Source organism: Dasypus novemcinctus, chromosome 4, assembly GCF_030445035.2.
Source record: "Dasypus novemcinctus isolate mDasNov1 chromosome 4, mDasNov1.1.hap2, whole genome shotgun sequence".
NCBI lineage: Eukaryota > Metazoa > Chordata > Mammalia > Cingulata > Dasypodidae > Dasypus > Dasypus novemcinctus.
The window spans coordinates 5,909,441-5,926,847 of NC_080676.1; the positions used below are offsets into that span (position 1 = coordinate 5,909,441).

General features: G+C 46.4%; 2 pseudogenes; both read right to left on the bottom strand.

Moving 5' to 3' along the window:
* Positions 1–208: 208 nt before the first annotated feature.
* LOC101422868 (lysine--tRNA ligase pseudogene) lies at positions 209–10,734 on the bottom strand (annotated as a pseudogene).
* Positions 10,735–14,170: 3,436 nt separating this feature from the next.
* On the bottom strand, positions 14,171–15,093 carry LOC111760290 (apoptosis-enhancing nuclease pseudogene; annotated as a pseudogene).
* Between the last annotated feature and the right edge of the window lie 2,314 nt (positions 15,094–17,407).

Genomic DNA, 17,407 nt, shown 5'->3' on the forward strand with positions numbered 1-17,407 from the left:
GTATATATATACATATATATTTTTAGAGACAACTGGTTTATTTGGTGGTGAGAAGTAAAAAAGAATTCTAAATTCCTTTTCTCTCTTCTGGCGGCTGAACTGAATTGCAGTAATCAAATGAATTGTAACACACAAGAATTCCCTTGCAGACCTTGCCGTTTTGCAGAAATGAAAAGATGCCCGAGTTACATGATGTGCAAATTATTTTCTAGACCGATGTGCCAATTACTGTGCTTTCCAATGTGTTAGTAGTTGCTACATTCTTCTTCTTGTCTTTGTGTTTCAGGGCAGGAAATAGAAGTACCTCTTTAATGTTACTGGAGACTGAGAAAGATAGTGACACACTGGTGCCCATGCCCCAGCCAGCTGTTGGGGGCAGCCTGTATTCTAGGGTGGGACAGAAGTTCTCATCTATGAACATGGCCTCATCATCACCGGCAGCCTTGGCTTTGGCCTGTTCTTCAAAAAGCTGCTGCTGTCGAATGGGGCCATTCAGCTCAGTGCAGGCCTTGCAGACTTCCTTCTCCATGACAAAGAGCTCAAGCACCCTGTTAGACCTTCCTTAGAATGACACCACTTGGCCAAAGAGCTCATTATCTGAAGGTGATCACAGATGAAGGTAGGATTGATGAAAGCCACTTCCAGAAACTCCCTGATGAGCTAATCCAGGGGCCTGGCTATGGCCCGAGGTGGAGGGCACTCAAGAGCCTTTGCCAAACAGGTATAATTAGCATTCTGTGAGTTTCTTCAGTTTGGAAGAGGTTAGTTTCTGGCAGCTTCACCCCCAGGACTTTCTCAAGTTCTTCAACCATGCTGATTCTCTGGGATGGTGGGGTGCAGTCAATCTCGTAGGCTTGGCCCTCAGGGCCATCTGGATGGCAGGTGGCTTTGTAACTGCCTGTAATGTGCTTCACCATTCCTAAAATTATCTTCTCCGTGATTTCCACGAGATCAGGATAGTCTGCACAGGTCATGTAGAACTCACAGGTAGTATACTCAGGATCATGAGTCATTCTGGAATCGGTGTCCAATTTCATATACCTTGTTGATGCCCCAATAATCAGCATCTTATGGTAGAGTTCTAGAGCAATTCTCATATATAAGTTCATTTCCAGCTTATTGTGGTAGGTGATGAAAGACTTGGCTACAGTTCCCCTTGGGATTATATTCATCATGGAAGTTTCAATCTCTAATAATCCCACCTCATACAAGAAACTTCTTATGCATGTGATAATCTCAGGATGGATAATAAATTTCTGCCTCACAAAGTCATTCAGGATCAGCACTCAAGGGGAAAAGAAGTAAAAGGCTCTATAAGTTGTGACTTTGAGTCAGGCAATGCCACATAAAAGATGAAAATTCAATTGGAGCTGAGACTGGGAAAGGATCAGTCTTACATATTATGCAAATGTGTGGTTTTCTTTCAAACAGTTGCTAAATGATTTTCCACTTAAAGATGGAGAAATCTGCCAAAGTATGCCATCTGCTGGTAAACCAGAAAAGTGCGTGACAAAGGGAAAAATAATAATAAACTTCAAAAAGAGGCAATCAGGTGCCTTTATTACCTCTCTCTCCAAGGCCCTTGGAAATTGGCCTTTACCTCATTACTGGGTCCTTAGCCCTGGTTTGAGCAGTCAAACAGGGGCAATTCTAAATATTTAGAACTAGTTGAACCAAGAGTCAAAGAACAGTGGTAGCACACAGCTACTTAGCAGCAAATCCCTAGGCAAGAGAGAGAAATTGAAAACCAGAGTAAATTCAGCATTAGAATCAGATGTCTAGATGTCAGCAAAAAATTACAAGCCATACTAAGAAAAAGGGAGATATGACTCAGGCAAAGGAACAAATCAAAGCTCCAAATGAGACACAGGATTTGAAACAACTAATCAATGAGGCTCATACAAATCTCTTAGTCAAATCATGGAGTTGAAGAACAACATGGCTAAAGAAATAAAAGACATTAGGGGGAAGTGGACTTGGCCCAATGGAGAGGGTGTCTGTGTACCACATGGGAGGTCTGCAGTTCATACCCCGGGCCTCCTTGACCCTTGTGGAGCTGGCCCATGCGCAGTGCTGATGTGTGCAAGGAGTGCCGTGCCATGCAGGGAAGTTCCCTGTGTAGGGGAACCTCATGTGCAAGGAGTGTGCCCTGTAAGGAGAGCCGCCCAGTGTGAAAGAAAGTGCAGCCTGCCCAGGAATGGCGCCGCACACATGGAGAGCTGACACAGCAAGATGACACAACGTAAAGAAACACAGATTCCTAGTGCTGCTGATAAGGATAGAAATGGTCATAGAAGAACACATAGTGAATGGACATAGCAGGCAACTGGGGAGGGGGAGGGGAGAGGAAAAAAAGACATTAGGAAGACATTGGGTGAACACAAAGAAGTTTTTGAAATCTTGGATAGAAAATTACAGAGCTTATGGGAATGAAATACACACTAAGTGAGATTAAAAATACAATAGAAGCATACAACAGCCGATTTGAAATCATGGAAGAAAGAATCAGTGATGAAGAGGACAGAACAGCTGAAATTGAAAAGAGAGAAGAGCAGAGAGAGAAAAGAATGGAAAAAATTGAATAGGGGCTCAGGTAGTTGAATGATAGTCTGAAGTGCATCAACATATGTACTATGGGAGTTCTAAAGAGAGAAGAGAGGCGGCGGACTTGGCCCAGTGGTTAGAGCGTCCGTCTACCACATGGGAGGTCCGTGGTTCAAACCCCGGGCCTCCTTGACCTGTGTGGAGCTGGCCCATGCGCAGTGCTGATGCACGCAAGGAGTGCTGTGCCATGCAGGGGTGTCCCCTGTGTAGGGAAGCCCCATGTGCAAGGAGTGCACCCCGTAAGGAGAGTCGCCCAGCATGAAAGAAAGTTCAGCCTGCCCAGGAATGGTGCCGCACACATGGAGAGCTGACACAACAAGATGACACAACAAAAAGAAACAGATTCCCGTGCCGCTGACAACAACAGAAGTGGACAAAGAAGACGCAGCGAATGGACACAGAGAACAGACAACCGGGGTCGGGGGGAGGGGAGAGAAATAAATAAATAAATCTTTAAAAAAAAAATAAAGAGAGAAGAGAAGGGAAAAAGGAAAAGAAAGAGTATTTTAGGAAATAATGGCTCCAAATATCCCAATTCTCAAGAAAGACATGAATATATGTGGCCAGGAAGCACAGCATACTCCAATCAGAATAAATTCAAATAGACCTACCCTAAGACACATAATATTCAGAATGCCAAATGCCAAAGATAAAGAGAAAATTATGAAAGCAGCAAGGAAGAAATGAAACATCACATACAAGGGACTTAGTGTGGATTTCTCTTCAGGAACCATGAAGGCAAGAAGGCAGTGGTATGATGTAATTAAGATATTGAAAGAGAAAACCTGCCAACTAAGAATCTTTATCAGGCTAAACTGCCGTTCAAATATGACAGTGAGCTTAGTTTCTTTTTATCTGTGAATATGTTTATTCACAGATGAAACCAAAGGCAGGAGAGTTTGTACAGAAGAATCCACCTCTACCGGAAACACTAAAGGGAATTCTGCAGCCAGAAAAGACTAGAGAGGAAAGAAAGACTTGGAGGAGAGTATAGAAGTGAAGACTATCAGAAAGGGTAACCAAAAGGGTAAAAAAATGGACAAATATAAGATATGACATATGAAAGACAAAGGATAAAATGGTTGAAATAATGCCTTTACAGTAATAACATTGAGTGATAATGGATTAAACTCCCCAATCAAAAGACATAGGCTGACAGAATGTATAAGAAAACAGGAGCCCTCTATATGCTGTCAGAAGGAGACTCACCTTGGACCAAGGATGCAAATAGATTGAAAATGAAAGGGTGGGAAAGATATTTCATGCAAAGAGTAACCAAAAGAGAGAAGGGACAACTATACTGGCATCAGACAAAACCAACTTTAAATACAAAAAAGTAATAAGATGCAGAAGGCCATTTTATATTAATAAAAGGGACAATCCTCACCAGGAAGAAATATCAGTCATAAGTATCCATGCACCTAAATAGGGTGCTCCAAAATACATGAGGCAAACTCTGGCAAAACCAAAAGGAGAAATAGACATATCTATAATAATAGTTGGAGACTTTAATATACCACTCACATCAATATATAAAACACCTAGGGAAGCAGCTGTGGTTCAAAGAGTTGGGCTCCCATCTACCATATGGGAGGCTCTGGGTTTGTATCCTGGAGCCTCCTTGTGAAGGCGGGCTGGCCCCCACGCTGCAGAGAGCTGCTGGCCCGGGTGCTATAGACTGCTGCCTGGTTCACAAGCACCGCGGAGTGCTGCCGGCCTGCAAGCACCATGGAGAGCGGACTCAGCAAGGGGATGCAGCAAAAAGGGAGACAAGTAACAACGCAGAAGAGCAAGCAGAGAATGGACACAGAGAGCAGACAGCAAAAACAAGCTGCAAGTGGGGGCTGGGGGGGATAAATAAAAATAAATACAGACACAGAGGAACACATAGCGAATGGACACAGAAAGCAGACACCACCACAAAAACAAAAAACAAAAAACAAAAAAAACCCACCTAGACTTCTGTTGCTCTGATCAACAAAAACAGAGAACTTGAACAATATGATAAACAAGCTGGAACTGACAGACATATACAGAACATTGCACCCCAAATCAGCAGGTTATATTCTTCTCAAGTGTTCATGGATCTTTTTCCAGGATAGATCATATGCTGGGTTTTCAACACAGCCCTCAATAAACTGAAGAAGATTGAAATTATACAAAGCACCTTCTTTGATCATAATGGAATGAAGCTAGAAATCAATAATAGGTGGGATAGGGGAAATTTTGCAAATATATGAAGGCTAAACAACACAGTCCTAAACAATCAGTGGGTCAAAGAAGAAATTGCAAGAGAAATGAGTAGATAACTTGAGACAAATGAAAACCAGAGTACAATATATCAAAGCTTATGGGGTACAGTGAAGGCAGTGTTGAGAGGGAAATGTATAGCCCTAATGCCCATAATAAAAAGAAGGAAGAGCTAAAATCAATGGAATTAAATTGAGAGCTCAGAAATAGACCCTTGGCTCTGGTCAACTGATTTTCGTTAAGCCTACCAAGTCTAATTTTCTGAGACAGAATAATCTCTTCATCAAATGGTTCTGGGAGAACTGGATATCTATAACCAAAAGAATGAAAGAGGACCCTTTTCACTCCCTATACAAGAATCAACTCAAAAGAGATCAAAGTCCTAAACATAAAAGCCAGGACCATAAATCTCCTAGAAGATAATGCACGAAAACATCTCTAAGAAATTGTAGTAGGTGGGGGTCTCTTAAACCTTACACCCAAAGCATGAGCAACAACAGAAAAAATAGATAAATGGAACCTCCTCAAAATTAAGCACTTTGTGAAGAGGGTAAAAAGGCAGCCTACTTAATGGGAGATTGTATTTGGAAAGCACACATCTGACAAGGGTCTAAAATCCATGATATATTAAGAGATCCTACAACTCAAAAATAAAAACACAAATTAAAAAGTGAATAGGCACTTTTCTAGAAAAAGAAATACAAATGGTAATTAAACATGTGAAAACATGTCCAACATTACTTATAATCAGGGAAATCCAAATCAAAACTACAATGGGATATCTTTTCACACCTACTTGAAGGATCATTATTAAAAGAAGAGAAACTTACAAGTGCTGGAGAGAATGTGGAGAGAGAGAGAGGAATGCTTATTCACTGCTGGTGGGAATGTAGAATGTACAGTTACTGTGGAAGTCTGTTTGGTGGTTCCTAAGGAAGTTGGATACAGATCTGCCATGTGACCCATCAATATCACTACTAGGTTTATACCCAGAAGATCTGAAAGCAGGGAAACGAACAGACATCTGCACACCGATGTTCATAGTGAAACGAACAGACATCTGCACACCGATGTTCATAGTAACGATACTCACAATTGCCAAAAGATGGAAACAACCCAGGTGTCCATCAACTGACAAATGGATAAACAAACTGTGGTATGTAGACACGATGGAAAAGCATTCAGTTGTAAGAAGAAATGAAGTCAAGAAGCACGTGACGGGAAACGGACTTTGGCCCAGTGGTTAGGGCGTCCGTCTACCATATGGGAGGTCCGCGGTTCAAACCCCGGGCCTCCTTGACCCGTGTGGAGCTGGCCATGCGCAGTGCTGATGCGCGCAAGGAGTGCAGTGCCACACAAGGGTGTCCCCGGCGTGGGGGAGCCCCACGCGCAAGGAGTGTGCCCCGTGAGGAGAGCCGCCCAGCGTGAAAAGAAAGAGCAGCCTGCCGAGGAATGGCGCCGCCCACACTTCCTGTGCCGCTGACGACAACAGAAGGGGACAAAGAAACAAGACGCAGCAAATAGACACCGAGAACAGACAACCAGGGGAGGGGGGGGGGATTAAATAAATAAATAAATCTTTAAAAAAAAAAAAAAAAAAAGAAGCACGTGACAACATGGATGAACCTGGAGGACATTATGTTGAGTGAAGCAAGCCAGACACAAAAAGGCAAATATTGCATGTTTTTGCTATTATGAACTAAATATAATGAGCAAATTCATGGAGTTCATAGCCAGATTATAAATCACTAGAGATTAGAATGTGGTAGAGAATGGAAATGGAGGTTTAAGGTTTAACCTGTGCAGAACTGGTAAAAACTTGTTTATAAATGTTTGGAAATGAATAGAAATGAAAGCACTTCATGGGATTTGTAATTAGTAGTGATAACATATGGGTATGAGTGTGGTTTTTTTGTTGTTGTTATTGTTTTGGAGTAATTGATTATACCAAATGCCATTGATTGTACACTTTAGATAAATTATATGGTTTATGAGTAAAAAGAAATAATAGGGGGAAGTGGATGTGGCTGAAGCAGTTGGGCACTCACCTACCACATGGGACGTAGGTTCAGTTCCTGGTGTCTACTAACTAAGAGGAGCCAGGCAGTGAGCTGACACAATGGGCTGGCACAGCAAGCTGATGCAACAGGAAAATGGTACAAGATGACACAATGAGGAGACACAATGAGGAAATGTAATGAGAGACTCAAGCAGGGAGTGGAGGAGGCTCAAGCGATTGGATTCCTCCCTCACATGGGAGTTCCTGGTACCTCCTAAAAGAAAAAGAAGATGTGCAGACACAGAGAGCACATAACAAACAGATACAGAGAGCAGACAGCAAGCATAAAACAATGGTGTGTGTGTGTAGAAATAAATAAATTAAATCTTAAAAAAAAAATAATAGGGTGTAGGGTGAGTTTGGAGAAAAATACACCAAATATAACATATGGGCTATAGTTACTAGCAATACTTTGATGATGCTCTTCCATAATTTGTTAAAAACGTTTCAAAATAATGGAAGGTATTTGTGTGTGTGTGTATGTATGGGAGCCCTGAATGATGTTATACATGTTTGTTTTGTTAGTTCAGAACTTTTACTACACACTTATTGTTTCTATATGTTCAGGTATGAATGACATACTTGGATAAATTGTTTTAAAAATGAAATAAAAATTTGCTAAAAATTTGGACAGCCACTTCACCAAAATAAGCACCTTAAAAGATGCTCAACACCATATATCATTAGATAATTGCACATTAAAATAGCAAAGAGATACCATTAGAATGGATAAAATCCATAAAAATGACATCAAATATTGGCAAGGATATGGAGCAATAGGAACTTTCATATGTGGTATATGGAAATGCAAAATGGTACAGCTGCTTTGGAAGACAGTTGGGCAGCTATGTTTTTTTTTTTTTTTTTAAGTTAAACATAGGCTTACATGTGATTCAGAAATCCATTCCTAAATATTTACCCAAATGTATTGAAAACTTATGCTCACACAAAAACCTGCACACAAATGTTACAACAGCTTTATTTATAATTGTCAAACATTGGAAGACATCAAGATGTCCTTCAATAGGTGGATGAATAAACTGTGGAACCTCCACACAAAGGAATAGTATTCAATGATAAAAAGCAATGGGCTATAAAACCATGAACACACATGTAGGAACCTTCAATGCATGTTGCTAAGTGAAAGAAGCCAGTCTGAAAAGGCTACATACTGTGTGATTTGAAACATACGACATTCTGAAGAAGGCACAACTGTAGAGGCAGGTAGAGGATCAGTGGTTGCTAGGGCCTGGAAGAAGAGGGCAGGGGTAGAGAGGTGGCGCACAACAGGAGTTTTACAAGGCAGTGGAACTGTTTTGCATGATACTGTAATGGTAGATAAATGCTATTTTGCATTTGTCAAAATCTATAGAACTACACAACACAGAGAGTGAATCTTGATGTAAACTATGGACTTTAGCTACTAATAATGTATCAATATTGATTTATCATTTGTAACAAGTGTGCCACGCTAATGCGAGACGTTAATAATAGGAGAAGCTGTGGATAGGGGAAAGGGATATATGGTAACTCTGTGCTATCTGCTTGATTTTTCTGTAAACCTAAAATTGTTCTAGAAAGTTAAAGAACCAATCAGGATATCTTTAATTATACTCTTGTATTAAAAGAATGCATAAAATTCATGGATACTAATTGAGATTTGACTTCTGACTGGTGATCAGTCCCTTTCATTTCTCCCTGCACACAGGTCTTAAGTAAATAGCAAAAGCTTTGTTGGAAAAAAAATTGATGAGTCTGTGGTCTTATTTCTACACATAGATTAAAATAGAAGTTCTTTCCCATTAAATTAACACAAATCTTATAATAAGTCCCTACAAAGATGACCAACTGGGCAGTGGATGTCATCAGTTCAAAGAATGCTCAAGTTTTTAAGTTTAGTCACAACACACACACACACACATGCATACATGCAAACACAAAGAACTTGAAATGCCCTGAAAACCTCCAGTTCATACGTAAAGGAAATTCTTTAGAAGTTTTTCCAAACTTGGCAAAGATCCTAAAACTATGCAAGACATTACTACTATCCACTTATGAAAATGAGAGGAATTTTTCTAAACTTCCTGTAACAATTCAACCAACCACACTAGAGGAAGGATTTAAACACGACTTTCTGTTGTGTCTAAAGACAGTGAGTGATACAACAAAATTGACATACAAAGATGTGGTCACCAGAATGTAAGAGAAAGAGTAGTACAGAGGCATTTCAAGTGGTTTGTAACATGTTGTGATTTACTTTCTGATTTCTAACCAAATCTTCACTTTTGTGCCTAATATTGTATTCTTTTTCACAAAGAGGTGAGTGGTGGTTTGATACTATTGATGAATCCCAAAAAGAAATATTGGATTATGTTTGTAAATTAATCTTTTCCTCCAGTCATATTAGATTATATTGGATTCATAGCTTTACTTGATTAAGTAATTATGTAATTATGTAAACCTCTTGTGCCAGTAGGGTGGGGACTCACAGATAAAAATCATGGTAAAGGACAGAGTTAGGTTTTTTTTCTTTTTAAGATTTGTTTTTTATTTATTTCTCTCCCCTTCCCTCCCCTCCCAGTTGTCTGCTCTGTGTCCATTCGCTGTGTGTTCTTCTGTGTGCCCTTGTATTCTTGTCTGTGGCACTGGGAATCTGTGTCTCTTTTTATTGCATTACCTTGCTGCATCAGCTCTCTGTGTATGTGGTGCCACTCCTGGGCAGGCTGCACTTTTTTTGTGCAGGGCAGCTCTCCTTATGGGACTCAATCCTTGCGCGTGGGGCTCCCCTACGTGGGGGACACCCCTGCGTGGCAGGGCACTTCTTGCACGCATCAGCACTGTGCATGGGCCAGCTGCACACGGGTCAAGGAGGCCCTGGGCTTGAGCCCTGGCCCTCCCATGTGGTAGGCAGATGCTCTATCAGTTGAGCCAAATCTGCTTCCTGAGTTAGGGGTTTTTGATGTTGGAGTTTCATGCCAAAGCCTTAAGCTGGAGCCCCGGGAAGTAAACTCACAGAGGAAACAGAAGCAAGACCCTGGAATGAAGGGACGCAGGAAGCCTGAACCCTCACAGATGCCGGCAGCCATCTTGCTCCAACACGTGAAAATAGACTCTGATGAGGGAAGTAACTTATGCTTTATGTCCTGGTATCTGTAAGTTCCCACTCCAAATAAATACCCTTTATAAAAATCAACCAATTTCTGGTATTTTGCATCAGCACCCCTTTGGCTGACTAATACAGAGGGCCGAGTTGTTTATGCTTCAGGACTCCCCAAAACCTAGAGGCAGCCCTGCTGGACCGCCCTCAGTGGCCACATCCACTCTACGGAGCTCCCTCTGGCCTTGTAGCCCTCTGTCTCTGCAGCCACCTGCTTCTTCCCCAGGTGCAGGCGGTTTTCATTTCTTTCTTAGCAATTCACATAGCCTCTCTCAGTCTAGTCCCCAGGCTTCTTGACCTTCCCAATTCCAGGGGTTATCAGCAATCAACTTCTGAATCTTTGTCCTTTTGTTCAAATTCTTTTGGATAAGAGTATTCTTGAGCCAGCCCATGTTTTGGGAGTTCAACCTAGATCGAAAGAATTTTGACTGCAGAGGCCATGGTTCTGTGATAAAACCAAGGCAAAAAACCGCGCTCAATAATGAGAATGGGTTAGAAACCACAGACCTGTCTCCAGGAGGAACCACGTAGGTCCTGTGGGTGAAGGTGGAGGCTGCTTTGAGAGGGAAGATCTGCAGCCACCTTGGCCCAACACCTCTGGGCTGGGGTCATCTCCTCTCCTGGGTGCCTCACGCTTGCAGTGGGCTGAGCAGCAGCAGACCATGGAGGGTGGGCAGGGAAGGCTCAAGCATGGAGGGTCTCACGTGCTGTCAGAGGTTACCCTGTGTTTTAGTCTGCTAGGCTGTCAAAATGCAATATTGACATGGGTTGGCTTTTCCAATGTGGACTTATTTGCGTAACAACTTACAGTTCTGAGGCTGTAAAAATGCCCACATCAAGGCATCATCAGGCAGTGCTTCCTCCTTGAAGATCAGCTGTCTTATGCCGAAGCACACGGCAGCATCTGCTGGTCTCCCTTCTCTCCTGGGTTTTGTTGCTTCACCTTTTGGCTTCCTCTGGCTTCTCCAGAAAGGAGGCTGTTTTTCTCTGCTTCTGTGGGTTTCACTCCTGTAGATTCCTCTGTATTCATCTCATTTATGAAGGATTCCAGGAGATTAAGACCCATCCTGGACCATGCCTTACTGAAGTAATCTAATCAAAGGCCCTTACCTGAAGTCATCTAATCAGAAGTTCCCATTTACAATGGGTTCACACCCACAGGAATGGGTTAGCTTTAAGAACATAATTTTCTGGGGTTCAGAAAGACTTCAAGCTATCATGCTCCACTCTCTGGACTGAAAAAAAAAAAAGACATGTCCTTTCCATATGCAAATACATTCACGGCATCACAGAATTTCAAGAGGCCTTAAATCATTCCAGTGATAATATTAAGTGCAAAAGTATCAGCAAACTCAGTCATGGGCATGTTCTGCCCTGGGGCACAATTCCCCTACACAAAGAAGGCAGAGTCATAGGATACGTGTTCCCATTGTCATAGGGAGAAACTGGAAGGAAAATAGGGAGTCGCGGGTCCCAAACATTTCTGAAAACCTGCAGGGCGTACTCCATGAGATTTCAGGGCCTGAGAACTATCTGTGGTTTCTTGGCCGCTGGGCCTGATGGAGCAGCAGCCCCCAGCCCTCGCAAGGGCTTGCCCAGCAGCCATGGTCTTGCTTCCACCCTCATCAAGCATCTGGGTGGGTGGGTGAACTCTAGGCCCCACCCTCTGAGAACACTGGGGTGATGGCCAGACTGTCCCCAGTCCCCAGACAACAGGTTCCACCCTCTGAGAAAGCTGAAGCGGAGGCCAGACTCTCTGCAATCTTTGGGGCACAGGTTCAACCCCCTCAGAACAGCAGAACAGTGGGGTGGCAGCCAGGTTCTCCCCAGTCGTGGGGGGACATGCCCCACCCTCTCTGAAGCCTGGGTGGCAGTGTTTTTCCTGAACATTGGGACAGAAGGCTGGCCATCTTCAGGGCTGGGGCTTACTCCCCCTTTCCACACACATGGGTGGGCTCGCTCTCCTGGCCCGAGAAGTGCTCCGTCCAGACCTCCACTTCCGTGCTTCTGCCTTTGAAGTCGTTTTTCCTTCTATCTCTCCCCTTTCTGATCCTCTAAGTCCAGGCTGGCAGGGGTTCTGGTGATACAGATCTTGCAGAACACTTGGTTTTGTGTGCAGCACCCAGGCCCTAAGCTTTCAGACCACAAGGCTTTCCACGGAGCCAGACGGCATTTCCAATCCTGACTTGCAGTAAAATGGCCAAAACTGATTTCTCCACTGGTCACGGCCCCATCTTCCTGGTCAGCTCTTCGACCCACAAACCAAGGGAGAGAAGCTACGGCTCAGCTGTGAGTTGGGAGGCCCTAGGAATTTTTCAGGAACCCAGGAACAAATTCCTGGAGCCAGGGCTACCAGCAGGAAAGGACCCGGTCAGCTCCCGGCTGTGCTGACAGGGAGGGAGGGGCTCAGGGACGGAGACCTCCGACGACCCAGAGTTTATCCAGAGCCGACTCCTCCGCTAAGAAGTGGGGTAGTATAATTTCAGTGGTGTCTCCACCTTCCCAGCCCCTGCTTCTTTGCTGAGACTAACACGAAGAACCACGGTTACTCCTGAGCTCAGCAGAGGGACCTGGTAAGGAGCAAGCACAGCTGGTGGCCACAGCTAATGCACACTGGGAGCAAAGATGGGGAGAGTGGTTAGAAATGTGGGGGCCCACGCTGCGTTCTCACCACCACCTGAGCCCCACTGCGGGAACATCCAGGCAAGAACATTCTGTCTGGGCCAAAGCTGATGTTTGAGGTTTTATCTGGAAGAGGCCAAAATTAATCCTTAAAAAATAAAATAACAACTCCCCTCGAGGTTTCCTCTGTGCCAGGCATTGCGCTAAGGGCGGAACTTTCAGTCCTCACAACGAGCTTATGAGGGAGGCTTTACCATCATCCCCATTCTACAGATGAGGAAACTGAGGTGAAGGCACACCTCTGCAGGAGGTCCCAGAGCTCCAAGTGTCAAGCAAAACTGGGGCTCAAACCAAGGTCTGTGTGACTGGAGCTCTTGGCTACCCTAACACCCCAAAATGCCCCCTCAGGAGAAGAAGAAAGAGGGGTGCGAGATGAGAGCTGGAGAACATTTTTAGAAATTAGGAGCCCCAACCACCACCGCGATGGCCAGCCGTAGTGCAAGAGGGTCACCAGCCCCCGAGTTGGGGGACACTCGGCAGAGCCGCCAAAACCCTGCCCCAGCCTGTGGCCCCACTCTTGAGAAATAAAGGTGCCTCGAGTGGTTCCGCTCAGAAGCCACAATTCAAGTGGCTGTCTTGTTCCTCAGGCTTCTGCTTAAGAGTCTAGAGCCGGGCGGGCACGGGCGGTTCCTGATTTGGGTCAAAATGAACATGCCACAGTCTCCTTCCAGCACTCATCCGCCTTCCCTCGTCCCCAAGCTGAGCCCGGTGACCTGGTGCCCAGCCTGTGAGGGGCCCAGCTCCCATCGGAGGCTCGTGTGCTGTGCCATTCCATCGCTGCTTGGCAGGGAGGGGACAGGCCACGCCATGCAGCTCTGAGCTCTCACAACGGCTCAGCCCAGAGTTCCAGTTCAGAGATGGAGACTCGAAATGTCTCCTCGAAAGGCCTCTCTCCATAACGTCACAGCATGTTTACCATGAATCCAGAGACGACGGCAGGAGGCGGGGGGGGGGGGTGGTAACACGCACAGGATCCCCAAGTCCCGGAGCTGCGACGCGGGAGCTCCCAGAATGGGGAGACGCTGACGGGCTCGCCCACCCCCACCCCCAGGGAGGGAGCCGTCGTCCCTCCAGAAGGCACGGTGTGGGGACTGCAGGAGATTCCAGGCTAGGGAAGGCCAGGGACAGCCTGTTGGTGGCTTCTCCAGTCCTGCTGGGCCTGGGAAGATAGTCCACCTGGCAATCCCTTGAGCAAAAGCCATGTGTGTCAAGGAGAGAGGACGACAGCCCTGGAGAGATGGGGGCTGTGCTGCGGGCAGAGGGAGCCAAGAGGGGACAACGGGGTCCCCGCTCCTCCAACCCTGCCTGGTGTGCCCCCACCCGGACCTGCACGTGCACCCCGGGGGGACACACAGAGCCTGTGCTCGCCCCCCTCCTGCCCCGCCCCTCCCCGGTGCCCCGGCCAGGTCCGCGGGCCATTACTTGCCCTCTATACTGTGCCATGTCTGCAGTGCCGTCCGCCCTGGGATGGGGAGGTGGCGTGGGCCGCTCGCCTCCTGCTGCTCCGGCGGCTCCACCACCAGCAGGTGCTGCTCCGTGGCCGTCGTGGCGTCTTCTGCTGACGAGCCCCCGGGCTGGCCCACCTGGATCTTCTCGAGCAGCAGCTACAGGGCCGGGTCCTTGAGAGAGACCTGGGCCCACGTGAGGAGGCGGGGCAGGCAGAGGAGGTTGGGGACAGGAGCGGTCCCGGGTCTGCTTCCGAGGGTGGACGTAGTGAGGGTCCGGAAGGCCCTGTGCGGCGTGCGCCCCCCACCCCGCTTGCCCTTGGGGGCTTAGGGCTCTCTTTCTGGGCCACCTGGAAGGGCACAGCTTGTGCAGTGGTCGACGATGGGCATCTCCGCCCGCTTGTCCTTGTGGCAGAGAACATTGCCATGGTAAGGAACAAAGGAGCAGCTGGCCAGCTTGCTCACCGCCCGCGGGGTCGCAGGCCCACCTTCTCACAGTCAGGAGCCACAGCTTTGCTGCAGGGGGCATCACCAAACTCCACCCGTGAATGCCACCTCCTACTGCTGGCAGCTTGGGTGCCTGGCAGAGCCTTCCACGGGGTGGGTGGTGGGGAGGAGCCTGGCTCTGGGGGGGGGGGGGTGCTCAGCAGCCCCTGCTCCTGCAGCAGCGCCTTCTTGGCCATGAACCTCTGGTGCTGTTGGCTCCTCCTCTTGTGCCTTCTCCGAAGTCCATCCTTGGCATTCAGGCAGGTGAGGGGAGGGCACAGGCACTGGGCAGACGCGGGGGTTTCCTGCGGCCCCGACCGAGCTGGATTTCTGCTCTGAGCGAGGGATCCTGGGAGGTGATCTTCCAACAGGGCATCACCTGGACGGGCAAGTCCCATGCCCAGCGGCATACACTGCTCTCATCGTCTCAAGCTGCCTTTGCCTTGAGTGCAGATTCTGGGAGGAGGGGCTCACTGGAGAGGACTTTCTCAGGTCAGTCTTTCCCAGCTGAAACAGGGCCAGGGACCCATGAAGGGGGCGCAGAGTGGTTCCAAAGTGCCCTGGGGAGATGATCAGGAAGGGTGCCAAGCGCTTTCTCCATGGCTCCTGAAAGCTGAGCTTTCCTGAACTGTCCAGGGAATGCAGCCCTTCAGCTAACTCTCCCCCCAGTCCTGAGAAAGCGAAGTATCTTTAAGTCTCCTCTGCCACACTTGTGGTAGTTTGAGGACCCCAGAAAATCATGTCCTTAGAGCTTATCCATTCCTGTGGGTGCGACCCTGTTGCAGGTGGGATATTTTGATTATATTATTTCTGTAGGGCTGTAAGCTTATCATTCATAAATCCCCACTGTAAAAAGCCAGCCCATTTCTGCTACATTGCACTCTGGCAGCCTAGCAAACAGGACTTTGTCTGGGGCAGGTTCAAACAAAGGCTACCCTCAAAGCCTGGCATCCAACTCTCCAAATTTGTTAATCAAAAGCCATGATTTGTGATCGGCAGTGCCTGTCCCTGGTCCTGGGGAAGAGGGTTTTTATGTTCGTTTCGTCACCAGTTGTGACGCCCCACGGTGTCCTGCCATGGGCGTGTGGGATGGGCACTGGTAGCTGCCATGCAGAGAGTGGTTTACTGTTCTCTACCATACTTTTAAGCTGCTTCTTCCCACTCTTCCCTGGATGATATACAGTGTTAGTCTGGAGTTTCAAAACAGTTGTTTCAGACAGTTTCTGCCTGTATAGTTGTTCGGGTAGAAGGACGGAGCCCTGGAGCTGCCTACTCTGCCATCTGCCCACAGTCCCCTTCCTCTCTTTTAACCTCCTCCTCTCAGGGGCCGCCATTGTGGACCCAGCTGAGATTGGAGTTCAAGGAGCGGAGAAGGGAAAGGGAGTCAGGACAATTTTCACTTGACTGGAACACCTGAAAGCTGGCCTGGGGCTCCTGGGGCTGGCTGAGGTTTAAAGCTGACTCTTCTCTGGGCACATTTCTGGGTTCTTCTGTGCTCTCCTGCTCAGGCTGTCAAACCACACTCCTGCCATGTAGGCAGTGAACTTGTTTTTTTCCAGCTGTAGCTTTCTTCCTCAGTCGCTGGTCTTCTCATGGCAACTCCATATAAGATGTCTGAGTCATGGTTTTATGTCAATCTCTTGGGCAGGATTTAAAAAATCTTCATGATGTCCTTTTCCACACGACCCATATTGGGTCCATGGGAAATCCTCGTGCATCTTCCCCCCTCCATCACAGGGGAGGGTGCTGGCTTTCCCGCCCTGCTCTCTGCTCTGCCTTCACAGACCCCTTGGTCAACTCAAAGCGAGCCTCTTCTTTTCGTTTTCCAGTGCCAGGGAGCACATTCTAATCTTTCTGCTTAGGACCACTAGACTCGGGGTTGAGGCAAATGCTTCTCTTTGCATCCTTTCTCTGGGGGCCATGGAACTCAGTGCACTCCAACAACTCTCTCCAAAGATATCTCTTCTAAAAATCCTTTGTAATGCCCAACAACTCAGTCGTTTTAACATCCTTGCAGTGGTTGATGGGTCTAATTTTTGCATATTCTTTTTAATTTTAACATCATATTACATATGTTTAGAGAAGTAAGGAGGAATAGCCTCCTTGCATTGAAAGCAGCAGATTATTAAACAAGAACAGGTAGTTTTGAAAAATATTTCCATTGGGTAAAGAAAAAGGATGAAAGGCAGGATTAACAACAGGTTAGACTGGTTGATGGGAGATAAGTAAACTAAGACACAGAGGGGAAAAAAAACACACGTAACACGGCTCTGAAAGAAAAAGAAACACAAAATGCGAATAAAGCATTGAGTGCCATGGAGGAGAGATTGAGAAGTTCCAACCTACATCCAAAAGGAGTTCTTGAGTGAGAAAAATCATGAGGACAGGGGAGAGAAAACATTTGGAAAATTAATGGCTGAAAAGTTGCCATAATTGAAATAAACTTCCAGTTCAGAAAATTGTACTGCTTGTGATGAGGGTAAAGTAAGGACAAAACCAAACAACCTCTCCAAAGGAACATGCCTCCCTGGGAACAGAGCATGGAGATGCAGCATGAGTGAGGCTGGGAGGTCGTGTCACGCTTGCCCCTTCCCTATCAAAGATAAAACCTGGGTTTTGAGTGTCTCCTGTCTTTCTTGGGCTCAGGGTATGAGATAGGGCACTTGTGACTGGACTCTCCACGGCTTTCTACTATTTCTATCTGTCGCCATTAAGCTGATTAAA